The sequence below is a fragment of the Hippoglossus hippoglossus genome, chromosome 12 (assembly GCF_009819705.1).
Source record: "Hippoglossus hippoglossus isolate fHipHip1 chromosome 12, fHipHip1.pri, whole genome shotgun sequence".
NCBI classification, from domain to species: domain Eukaryota; kingdom Metazoa; phylum Chordata; class Actinopteri; order Pleuronectiformes; family Pleuronectidae; genus Hippoglossus; species Hippoglossus hippoglossus.
Genome location: NC_047162.1, coordinates 7,529,645 through 7,541,494, shown reverse-complemented (window position 1 = coordinate 7,541,494; position 11,850 = coordinate 7,529,645).

Below are 11,850 nucleotides of genomic sequence, written 5' to 3'. Positions count from 1 at the left end.
TTATCACATGCTTTCTCAGTCTGCAAATCTCCTGTTTGATCACATATCAAAGGTGCAGTATTGGATCCAGATCTGGGGGCTGGGGGAGGCCTCTGAAGTACATTTCCATATTCTTCAGTTTGAGATGCTTGCTTTGTGACATGGTGCGTAATCAGGTGCCTCTGCTTTGCGATTTATTTTCAACATCAGACTGTTCCACAATGTCAGACTGTGATTCATTTTATCTCCAGGTTGAGGAATCTTGGATGCTGGTCCCTTATATTACCTGAAAGGATGGGAAATATAAAAAAAATATCACCTGCACATGTAAAAGCTTGCAAAGTTGTATTACTAGATGATTTACGGCCAGCAACAAATACTCACTAAACAGTGGATAGCTTTAATACTCTGGGATTGTCCCGACCCTTCTTTGACCTTGTACAGGTGATGAAGGTCATTTGGGACACACTAGACTGTTGAGCATAAAGAGGGGTCATCTGTGTAACCTGACTCGTTGTGTCAGCTTCAACCCCTCTGCCCTTTTTCCTCTGTCCTCTCTTATCGAAAAAGTCCACACAACTGCTTCTCACTTGATGTTTTCCTCTGCCACTCTCTGTAAAAACACTACATTTGTGTGTGAAAATGCCAGGAGATCAGCCGTGGTAGAAATACTCAAACCAGCCTATCTGCCACCAACAGTCCCATCACAAGTCAGTGAGATCACAGGTTTTCCGATGTTTAATGTGAACATTAATTGAAGATCCCCACCTGTGTGACCTGACCTATAATTCATAATTTGATGCTTTGCACTTCTGCCACATTATTGGCCACGTGATTAAATTGCACGAATAAGCGTGGGTACAGAAACAGATATTCTGAATAAAACGCTAAATAAGTGTTTGTTATTGTCGCGGGGAAATTCATAGGAAAGTTATTAATATTATGAACGAGGGAGAGCATTTGTTGACAAAAGTCTGTGGACACTACTGACTCATAGTTTGGAAATTATTTAATATTGTATGTATGATTATCATCACCATCCTCTCACGTAACTACTAAGCTTCTTTTCACTGGCTCCCACTAGGTTTTATATTCTCTCCAATCGCTCACTGATAACTTTGGAGGCCCTTTATGGCGTTTAACCCCGTTTCAAAACATTTGATGAGGTCTTTCTCCACTGGGGGGCAGTATGGTGTAATACACGTACTATACAATCTACTATCTCAAACCATGTTTTTTAACCAACTTTAACCAAATATAAATCTTAGATGTTCCTTAAAACTATAACTTTGATTTATTGTGAATTTCAGTAATGCAAAGTGCAATATGTTGCACCTTGAAAAGACAATGGCTTGTATGGAGTATTTTTTTAAATACTACCTGGACCAACTTTCCAACTCAATAGGTCCATTGTTAAATAAAGAACACGGCAACAGACATGTAGGAGTTCATCATTTTGTCGTTTATTGAAATATGGGGTGAAACAGAAAACCAAATAAGATTCTGAGGAAAACTTTCCAAAAACAAATGTGGAAGTAAATACTGTGAATATTAAATTAAGTTGAGTAGGCTGTAATTTGTCTAAAATCCAGAGATAACACAGCTACATGTTGAAACTGGACCAAGGAGGGGGTGGATGAAGATGAGAAGATCTATACGAACTTGATTCTTTTTTAAATATTTTGTGATAATAAATAAAATACATTCCACCTTTGTTATACATGATGTATTTTAGCATGCAGCCACAAATCCCTCACCATGGGCACTCTACATAAGGCTTTGAGCTACATTGGGTGTTTAATCTAAACAAACTTATAAAAGTAATCCTTTCTGTCAAAGATAATGAAAAACTGGTAAAATGATGGAAGGCACATGCCGTCAACGCAGAATTCAAACACCCACGATACGCACATCTATGACTTGTTTGGACGCCTGCTTTTCCTCAACTTTCGCTCAGGCTTGTCAACCGAAACCTACCCTCCCACCAGACTGTGTGTGGAGAATATAGGCCGCGGGGCAGGTTTGAACAGACCTTCACGTTTGCACCTAAAACCCACTGGCCTCTTTTTTTCCGTGCAGGAAGTGGCTGTTGAGAAATCTCAAGCTCTGTCTGAGTGTGAAACCCTCTGGCTAATGATGATGTGCCAACTTGTCTCAATGTACAGTATCTCTGTAAAAACAAGAGGAACATGTCATACATCCTGGTGATGTGATAAATTGCTAAATTCACAGCAGTTCCTTCACTGCCTTAGAGCTGATTATTATGTATCATAATTTCAACACATAAATTATTATTCTAATTCACCTAGAAGATCACGTAACACCGCCAAGGCCAAACAGTCCCCTTCGAATACAGGTTTAAATTCACTCCATGCTGTTTTTTTTATTTGGATCAGCGCCGAATTGCACACACTGAAAAAAAATTCCCTTGATCCAGATCCTGACTAAATTTATTGGGTTCTTTTTTGATTAATACCACATCTTTCATCCAAGTTTAGTGGAAATCCGGTAAGTAGATTTAGTGTAATCCTGTTAACTATCACAGAGACAAACGTCGACAAAAACATTTGGGGGCGGTAATAATACAAGACATTATTCTAAATATGCTGTTTGTTAATGACACGTTGAATTTATCCTTAAGCGATATTCATCAGCTCATGTAATAATGTGATATTATATAATGCTATCGGGCAACATTACATGGGAGGTTATGTCATGTAATTGGAGCATCAGTGTTTACATGTTGACAAATTATCGTCATCATCAGTTGCTTGTTCGCCTCATGTTGTTCTGCACTGCCAAACCTTCAATAAATCAAACTTTATTGGGACATTTAAAGAGATTATCGCAAGAAAAACAAGTGCTTCACACAGAAATGATAACACATACATCGCCCCACCCCCACTGTTTATCATGGTTTAACCAGTAAATAGATATCTAATACATAGATAGCACAATATGCATAAGCGAAGGCTAGTGTATGAACACACAATTAATGAAAAAGTAGTAAAGGAGAGTTGTATTATTATGAAATATGTCTTCCTATGAAAAGTTATAATGTTGTGCTGTTGTGGTTAAAGTAACCGTGTGACTCAGGATGTCGAGCTGCAGCTGAAGTTTCCCTTTTTCACATGCATGTGTAGTATGGTCATATGCACACACACACACACACACCACAATGTCTGCACCATATGTTATAGATGTACACTACAAACACACACTTAACTGTTTTCATTTCGTGTTTCAATAAGAGACATGTTTATCCAATGAGAGAAGGGATAGAGAATAAAGTGATAGAAGATGTGGAATTTAGTCAATTGCAAGTTTCCATAACTAGTATAAAAAGATTTTTCCATTAGAAACACATCCCTGTCATTTTAATTTGTATATCCTGTTTTATTGGGTGAAAATTCTTATGAGGCCAATACTAATGATCAGGTTTGATACCTAAATGAAAGCTGGAAGCTTTAACTCCAGAAGTAATTGCTCAATCAGCAGCATCTGTGGTCTGCATCATTTCCTGGGGGTATATAGTGTTTCTGACCTTGTCATTAAGGCCATGTTTACAGGAAAGCCAAGAGAGTGGTTAATGTTTGGTTAACCACTGTCTAAATGCCTGAGAAGCCCCTGAATATCAACCTGAGCCCCGCGTTTTTTTTTAAATAGCAAAGGACCTCTGAACAATGGTCCCAGAGTGAGATCATTCTTGCTGAGGCACATACGCCTACACTTATCTGACGAATGTGGCAGGTGTGTGATGACTGAGATAGAAACTCACCATGGCACGGAGATTTAAAAAAATGTTTTTGAATAGAGAAGGAGAAGATAGATCTAGTGGACCTATAGTACAGCACTTGAGTAAATGTCGTATTTACATCCCAGCACTGCAAATGATAGTTCTCTAATGTTTATGATATTATCGTGGAAATCTTTGTGGATCTACATATTGAGACATCAGGCAAGTACATTTTATTTATAGCCCAGTATCATGAATTTGCCTCATGGGGCTTTACAACAGAATCTCAATTAGAAGCTGTGGTGTCATCGAGCCTTGTCAAAGTGACAGCTTTTCTCTCATGTGACCTGCGGGTAGGTTTATGTATGATTCTCATCTTCTCAAAAACTAGAATAGCACTGATGCATCTGCAGCTGCAATCAAAAGCAGCAATATTGGTGTTTTTCCTCAGTACTGTATGCATTTTTACTTTGGAAGTAAAGGTGTATTTAGCCACTTATGACATCAACAGTGGCTCCATAAGCCAGTGAGCCAACATACACGAAACCACGACTGCACCGGGGAATCAAATAAAGTGATTATTGAAGCATTTCGGCTGAAAACAGGACTATTTCACAAAAAATGTTAGTTAGGGAAGAGAAACGATCAGTGAGCAGCCAGTCTACACCCCCCTCATGAGCTCGAAAATGCCACCAGATGGGGGCGTTGTTGCTTGGATGATCAATCATGAGACAAAGGTGAATTCAGCTGACTTGCCTGGAGACTTACAGATGAAAAGTACCAGGAAGAATTCCTCATATTAAGCGTGCTGATTCCAAATTACTTTTTTTCTTTCGCAATAAGGGGAAGAAATTCACTTTATTTGAATGTGTTGATCTAGCAGATGCTGGTTTTGTTGTACGTGTTTGAATGTGTACATTGTTCAATGTGTATGTTAGTGAAAACCAGTGCTGGGAGCAAAATGAAATGACATATTGAAGAGCACTTACAAGATTACTCTCGGGGTCTTGTATTACATCAGCTAGGACTGGACGCAATTATCGTGTTACAAATTGACTGATAATTTTGTTTTCGTGTTATTAAGTGCGAGTTATGGCACAAGCGATGGAGGTAGAAAGTAATGTTTTTACTTGTGGAAGATGGATTGTTTTACAAGCGGCAGAGGGATAGACTGAGAGTGGGAGGGACAGGCCGAGCGGAGGAGTGTAGACGTCACATCTGTTCCTGCCACTCCCTAGGGGGCCTGGGAGCATGGGAACCTTCAGCAGCTCCAATGGTTGCAACAGTCTTCCAAAAGTGCAGTTCATTTATCAATTTAAAAGGTAAATTAAGCTTTGCATGGGTCTGAATGTGATGCATTTGGGGGGTAAGAGAGACGGATACTTAGCAGAGTTCAACTCCCGTTCCACCCATCATCCAGTTGTGAGATAAAAATAAACTTGGCATTGTTCATGTTTGGGGTTGGCAGGGAAAATCAAAGCATCTGTCGTCAGTATTTCATGCACGCAGCGTGTTCTGTCTGTGTGAACACATCCAATAAAAGTATCTCCTGAATCTCTGGCTTCCTGTCTGCGGCTTGTGCTGTGCGCGGTGCTCATTTTGCCAAAGAGGGTTTTGAGTTACCCTCACTCTCTTGTCCTGTGTTGGCCCCCCAGAATGGCGACCACCACACTTTAATAAGCCATTTCACAGGGGTCAATTCTCCTTTCTCCACGGCGTCAGCTGGGTCGCCCCGTTCACCCTTTCCTCACCCTGGCTCCCCCACTGGCATGTGTTCAGCCCAACGTTGTTTACTGGACAGAGCATTTAGAGGGGTTAGCGTTTCACCATGGCAGCTGTTGGCACCATGTGCCTCCCCCTCAGGCGGCTGGCCGACGGCACGCAGGCCACTGCTTCACACACCCTCCAGCATCCCCCTGAGGACTTCCCCTCCTTCCTATCAGCCCCTTCACTTGGCCTTGGTTGTAGCCTTGATCGGGTATCAGATATCAGTTTAATGCGAGGACACATTTCTGGCATTAATTGATGGCTCCTGGTTGATATTCACTGTCCAAAGACATTGTAGCATGAGTTATAAAATTTAAATTTGCAGTCAATGAGGAGCGTCGTGTCTGTGTTTGCTATGTACATCAGATATGTACAGTATTTATTCTTTCTTGTGCAACAGTGAATGTCCTGTCTGTCATTAGCAGGATTAAAGGCTCCTGTCACTACATTTTCTGTCACCTATCTTACTGATTGGCCGGACAACTGTGACAGCCACAGCAGGGCTCAAGGAAAAAACCTCAATGTGAAGTTTCAGCTTCAGTTTCAGCTTCAGTTTCATCGTGTATGCTGGAGTACATTGCAGCATAACTGTGCCGATCTGTTGGTTAATTGGTCCACCACTTTGGTCCATACTGAAATACCTTGACAATTATGGGTTGGATTGAGATGTTTGACATTGATGGTCCTCAGAGATTTAATCTTGTCTAACCTTTTCCTGTAATGCCCTGCAGCAAATGTTAGCATTGCAAACACGCTAAACTAAGATGTGTTAGCTCCGTGGACCACTGTGCTGAAGTACAGTGATACACGCTGCAGACTCTTAAGCCGTTGAACTCCGAAAAAAAGTCCAGAAAATTGGGTCCAGGCTTTCATCGTACTATGCCTTTCACATGTACTGCAGCAGAAGTTTCTCTGGGTCAGATGGGTTCACAACAACAGAAAAGGTCCGTAACAGTTACACAAGGACAGTCATCTGGTTAGAGCATGCAGAAGGCCAGAAATATTGTAACAATTCTGCCATGGAAGGCACAGACAATCTCTTTGTCTTTCAAAGTTCACATCTTTGTCTGTGTCTTCTATGTGAATGGCTCCTCTTTTTCATCCTGAGGTATCTGTATTCTTCCAGTTTTGCATTGGTCACGTGTTAGAAATGTCATCAACACGTCCTTTCACTCGCTTTGACATTTTACTGCTGTATTCTCACATGGGCTCACTTGGACATTTTCTGGACATTTTACTTGAGGAGGTCGGCACAAAATGTTTTGGACAATGTCTGCTGCAACTGATGTTGGCCTTCTCTGGGAAATTTCAGGACAATTTTGTTTTTTTGAGTTCTTTGCATTGAAAGCAGCAAAGCAGGGATAAGCAAGAGATGGGATCCAGATAACGAGAGAAGAGAAACTTCTGTGAAGATAGTCAACTTAAAATGTGGACAGATGAAGAAATCAGTATGACAGTAGAGGGAAGTGGAGAGAGGCTACTTCACGAAGATGTAGAGTGGAAAGCATGTGACTTATCTCTGTGACATTTAGCTCTGCAAATCAGACGTGGCTCGCTAATCAGCCAATAAATCCGTCAGCAATTTCTGCCCAACTAGTTGTCACCCTCTGCTGTGATTCAAGGTGACATGCAAGAGACAAACAATTATTTTAAATATAAACCTACTTGAAGACATACTGAGATCCTCACTTGTCAGTATCTTCATAAGGTTTCAGCCATCGGGTCGTGACTGTATCTGGTGATTGGCAGATGGCTGGCCGTGTTTTTCTGACAGAGGAGACCATGAATGTTGGTAATCTTGTCCCACCTCACCCCAGAGAGAGTTGTGAGTCTTGGGACAGGGGTATAGCAAGGCAAGGTCAGGGTGACAGTTGTCAGGCCCCCATCCATACCATTTGGATGGAAAGTGATACCGCGGACAGCTGAGGCTGCTTCTGTCACTCTCAGGGTTAATTTGGAGCGTCTTAACATTCACTTTGCTCTGGATGGATTTGTAATGAACGTGGAACTGGGGGCTGAATGGAAATCTCAGCCTCTTGCCTGTCCTTAACTCTCCCCCCTTCTCTCTCTCACACACGCTCACCAAATTGCAGTCACGACCACAGAACACATTCCTGAGGTTGTTGTGTAACCGCAGAGTCATGCGATGTCTGTAACTCTTTCAGTCATAATTATTGACACTGAGGCCTGGCACCCTCCCGAATACATCACACCCCACCCATGTAGTCTTGGGGGCTCAGAGATCATGATGAGAGCCCCACAGTGAATGTTTCCCTCTTTCTCCGCAGTGAGGCTGCATATCAGGTGGGCCCTAAAATAAACAAATAAGTGGGATGAGACTCTCTGGACACCAGATATTCCTTCTCAAAATGGGACTCACTCCAAGTTCCACACATGCCTTCAGCGCCAATGTCACGAGGAATCATGAATCATCATGAATAGGATTGAGCTGATGGGTGACACTGTATAATATCTAGTTTACTTTGAGTGTGCAGCTTCCCTGAAGAGACTGTTCTGTGTGTGATGGTTTTGTGTTTTTATCCCTCAGAAGGATTGAACAGAAAAATGTGTGTGGATTGATGTAATTCTTTATAGGATAATTACAGTTTATTACAACTTACAATAAGTCACATAAGTTGTAAGCATGCTGTAGCCATGCTGGTCTGTCCGTTGGTTTGTCTGCCAGTTTGACCAGTGATGACATTTTTTCACAGACATTTATAGTCCCCAGAGGATGAATCATTTGGCGATCCTCAGACTTTTCTTCCAGCACCTCCTGCAGGTCACAATTTTCCCTGATCCAGTGAATTTCTCCGAATTTCATTTGAGAGCTAGTTGTGTGCACACAGTTTTCAATTGTGATTAGTTATTATAATTTCTGGTGTGCTCACTGTCAATTTTATGACCAAGGCCAAACTAGGATGGCACTCAGAAAGCATACCTCAGCCAAGGCCCAACCTAAACATTTCAGTTTTTCTGAAAGAAATGAAGAGAAATGCTGAAAAATGCAAAAATCTTGCAATGTTGAAGAAAGACAAAAAAAGATTCCCCCTGATTCAGATCCTCAGCAAAATTTATTAGGATCTTATCTTACCCTTATCCCAGCCTTCCACCAAGTTTCATGGTAATCCATCCAAGAGTTTTTGTTGAATAACTGACTAAAAGACAATCAAACGCAGACGGAAACAGAAGAAATGACAACAAAATAGCAAACAAAAACATGGCGGAGAGAATACAACTAGTACAACTCTTATTCAGGCTTGTTGACAACAGGTTGTATCATTTCTTCTGCTGCCGGACATTGTCGTTGCTACACCACGGTGTTCCCAGATCTCCACAATTGCTTTCCTGACTACAATGTTATCTCTAATTATGGATTTTGGCTCGCACTTTGCAAACCCTCTCTCTGTGTGTATATCCCAAAACTTGGCCTTCTCTCTTAGAGAGAGAGGGAGAATGCATACTGGCATCCATTAGTGTCCATTAGTACCAGCATGCGTGATGTATGGGAAAGAGGGAGATCATTATTCACTGTCGCTGTTCTCTAACGTATGGGAAAAACACCAACATTCAATTAGTTATGACAGAGTAAATCTGCACTGCTCTTAAAACTCCTTCAAAACTAATACACAGTCCAGCTGTGTCATGACTTAAACATCATCACCATGCACAAACATTGTAATAGTGGGGGTTTATTGCTTCCTGCTCCCTTGTCTCACTGGAGCATATACGTTTTCATACATTCACACACAGATGCTTGGAGAAAACGCATTTAATAGAGTAAAAACAAGCTACATGGGGGAAGTCCCTGTACCCAACTTGCATTTGGAGCGACAGGGGGGCTGAAGAATAATAATAGTGGTGGTGGGGAGGAAGGGGCGGGTGTTTGAGTCTACACTTAAAGTCTCTCTGTCTGCCGGCCTCTTGTTTACATTCCACCCCCCCCCCAAACCCCCTAACCAGATCTCCAGCGCTTAATCTCATCAGTAAATTCCCCGGCTGAACAAATATCTCCCCCTCATAGAGAATATTCCCAATCTTTGTGTTCATACTACTCGGGCATGTGCCGACACACACACACAAACATAGAGTTTCTAAGCACATGTTCCAGTCAGTTTCCCCATCTCTTTGTCTTGTCTCTTGTCCCTAAATTCAGACTTTAACTCATCTCTCCACCGTGAACTATAGTCCATGGGAAATAAGAGTGGCGGTCACATTAACACTTTTCTATTTCATTTTCATTTATTTTTTGTTATCATGTATTGGGGCTTTGGTGGAGCGGTTTGCAGGGGCCTCTGGGTTCAGTAGTATAACGAGTATCTCTGTGGGTTGTGTGTTGCAGCATTTGGCTGGCAGGAGAGACACACACTGACACCCTGGACAGAGGGAGACCTCTGGGCAGAAAGAGGGGGGACGTTCAGATATGAAAAGCCTGCGTTCCCCGTGAGCCGCAGAGCATAGCACAGGCCTCCAACTGTGCAACCCTGACCAGTTCGTGCAGCTATTATGGGTCGGATCAGTGGGCCGGTCGAGGCCAACTGCCTGACCTTCCGCACTGTTCCAGTCTCCAGCCAAAACCATCCAATGTTCCTCTGTGAAGGCCTGGAACATCTGCTTAGTGAGGCGGCAAATCTAATTTATGATCTTTTTTGGTTATCTGCTGAGACAGTGTATTTCTGTATTTCTGTATTTAGTGTGTGTGATGTTTGTGTGTGATGTGTGTGTGTGTGTGTGTGTGTGTGTGTGTGTGTGTTCGTGTGTGTGTGTTTCTCCAGTTGTCCTTTCTGTCACAAGGTTGTGAATTAGAGGCCATTTCCTGCACTTTTCGCACTCTGGACTATGTAGTTGGGGGAAGTGTGTGTGTGTGTGTGTGTGTGTGTGTGTGTGTGTGTGTGTGTGTGTGTGTGTGTGTGTGTGTGTGTGTGTGTGTGTGTGTGTGTGTGTGTGTGTGTGTGTGTGTTGGGCTGACTGTTGTAGCATATAGGTATATATATGCCTTGTCTACATGGACAGCATGGAACCGGGCCCTTCCTGCATTCCATTGTCCTTTGCCAAACAGGCCGACACACACACAAGCAAACACACACACACACACACACACACATACACACATACACACTAACACACACACACACACACACACACACACACACACACACACACACACACACACACACACACACACACAGTTAACATGTGGTTAAATAGTATATTACTCTATAAATTGCACCATGAAACAAAAAGCTCTCATATAATGTTTAATCGATCAGTGACAGGTTTGTTAGGTGGTCAGAGATACAAGTCCACATGACACTCATGTTGGTCCATATCTTTTAAACATGCAGATACATGCGGATGAATACTGATAACGTGCAGTAAATTGGCACCATCACCACATTCAAATATTTGGATTATGACAAAACACCAGCACAAAAAGATTATATTTCCATGAGCTTCATAAGCACTTTGTGTTTAGTCTTGAAAATCAGTGGAGAGGCTGTAGGATTAAAGACAACATAGAAGTTGTATGGTAATTTAAAGGGAAAATACACAGATTTTACATATCAAAGTCTAACTGTTTGGGTGAATAAAGTTGTATAGAGGCTTTTGTGGCTCCTGAGGGATCTGCAACTGTTGGTGCAGCTGAATTGCATTGTGGGAAAATCAGGCTCCGGATTTTGACCAGGAAGAAGAATGAGCAGAAGAAAAAAAGATCGTAAATCTGCTTCTGCTTCAACACTTTGCTTCATGGTGACTGAAACGGTGTCACCGGAAAGAAGTGTTAAGTTAGTGCATTGTGATTTTAATAATATTTCAATCACATTCAATTGGAAAAATATGTAGATGGGAAGCAGCACACATCAGAGATTAGAGGGGTCCTCTCTTTCTGTCACCTTGATGATAAGCTGTGTCTTCATGTGCTGATCTGCCGCTGGGGGTTAGATGTGTGGCAAAGTGCTTGATCTGTATCACTCACTCATTCTCACTACTGAGTGTCTGGGCATGTTTGACATCAGCCCAAGTGACATACATATGAGAGGCTTGTCTGAAAAGTGAATGTGAAGGCCATCAGAGGAAGGTGATAATTGAGACACCTGAGGACCTCTGTTCTCTGATTCGGGGAGCCGTATACTCCGGAGAGAAAACAAACAGAGCCTCCACGCCACAGGGAGGTCGATGTTCCTCTTGATAAAGTCTCATGTTTGTCCAATCACTTATCTCCAAATAATCAACAGAGGGGTTGTTTTCCCACAAACAGCAGCCAATTCAGCCCAGGCCCTTCAGTAAACACGGGGCCATCAGATTGGCAGAGGCAAAGGTGTGAAGTACCATCAGCAGATTAGGCACAAAGCCGGTCCTTTCTCTGA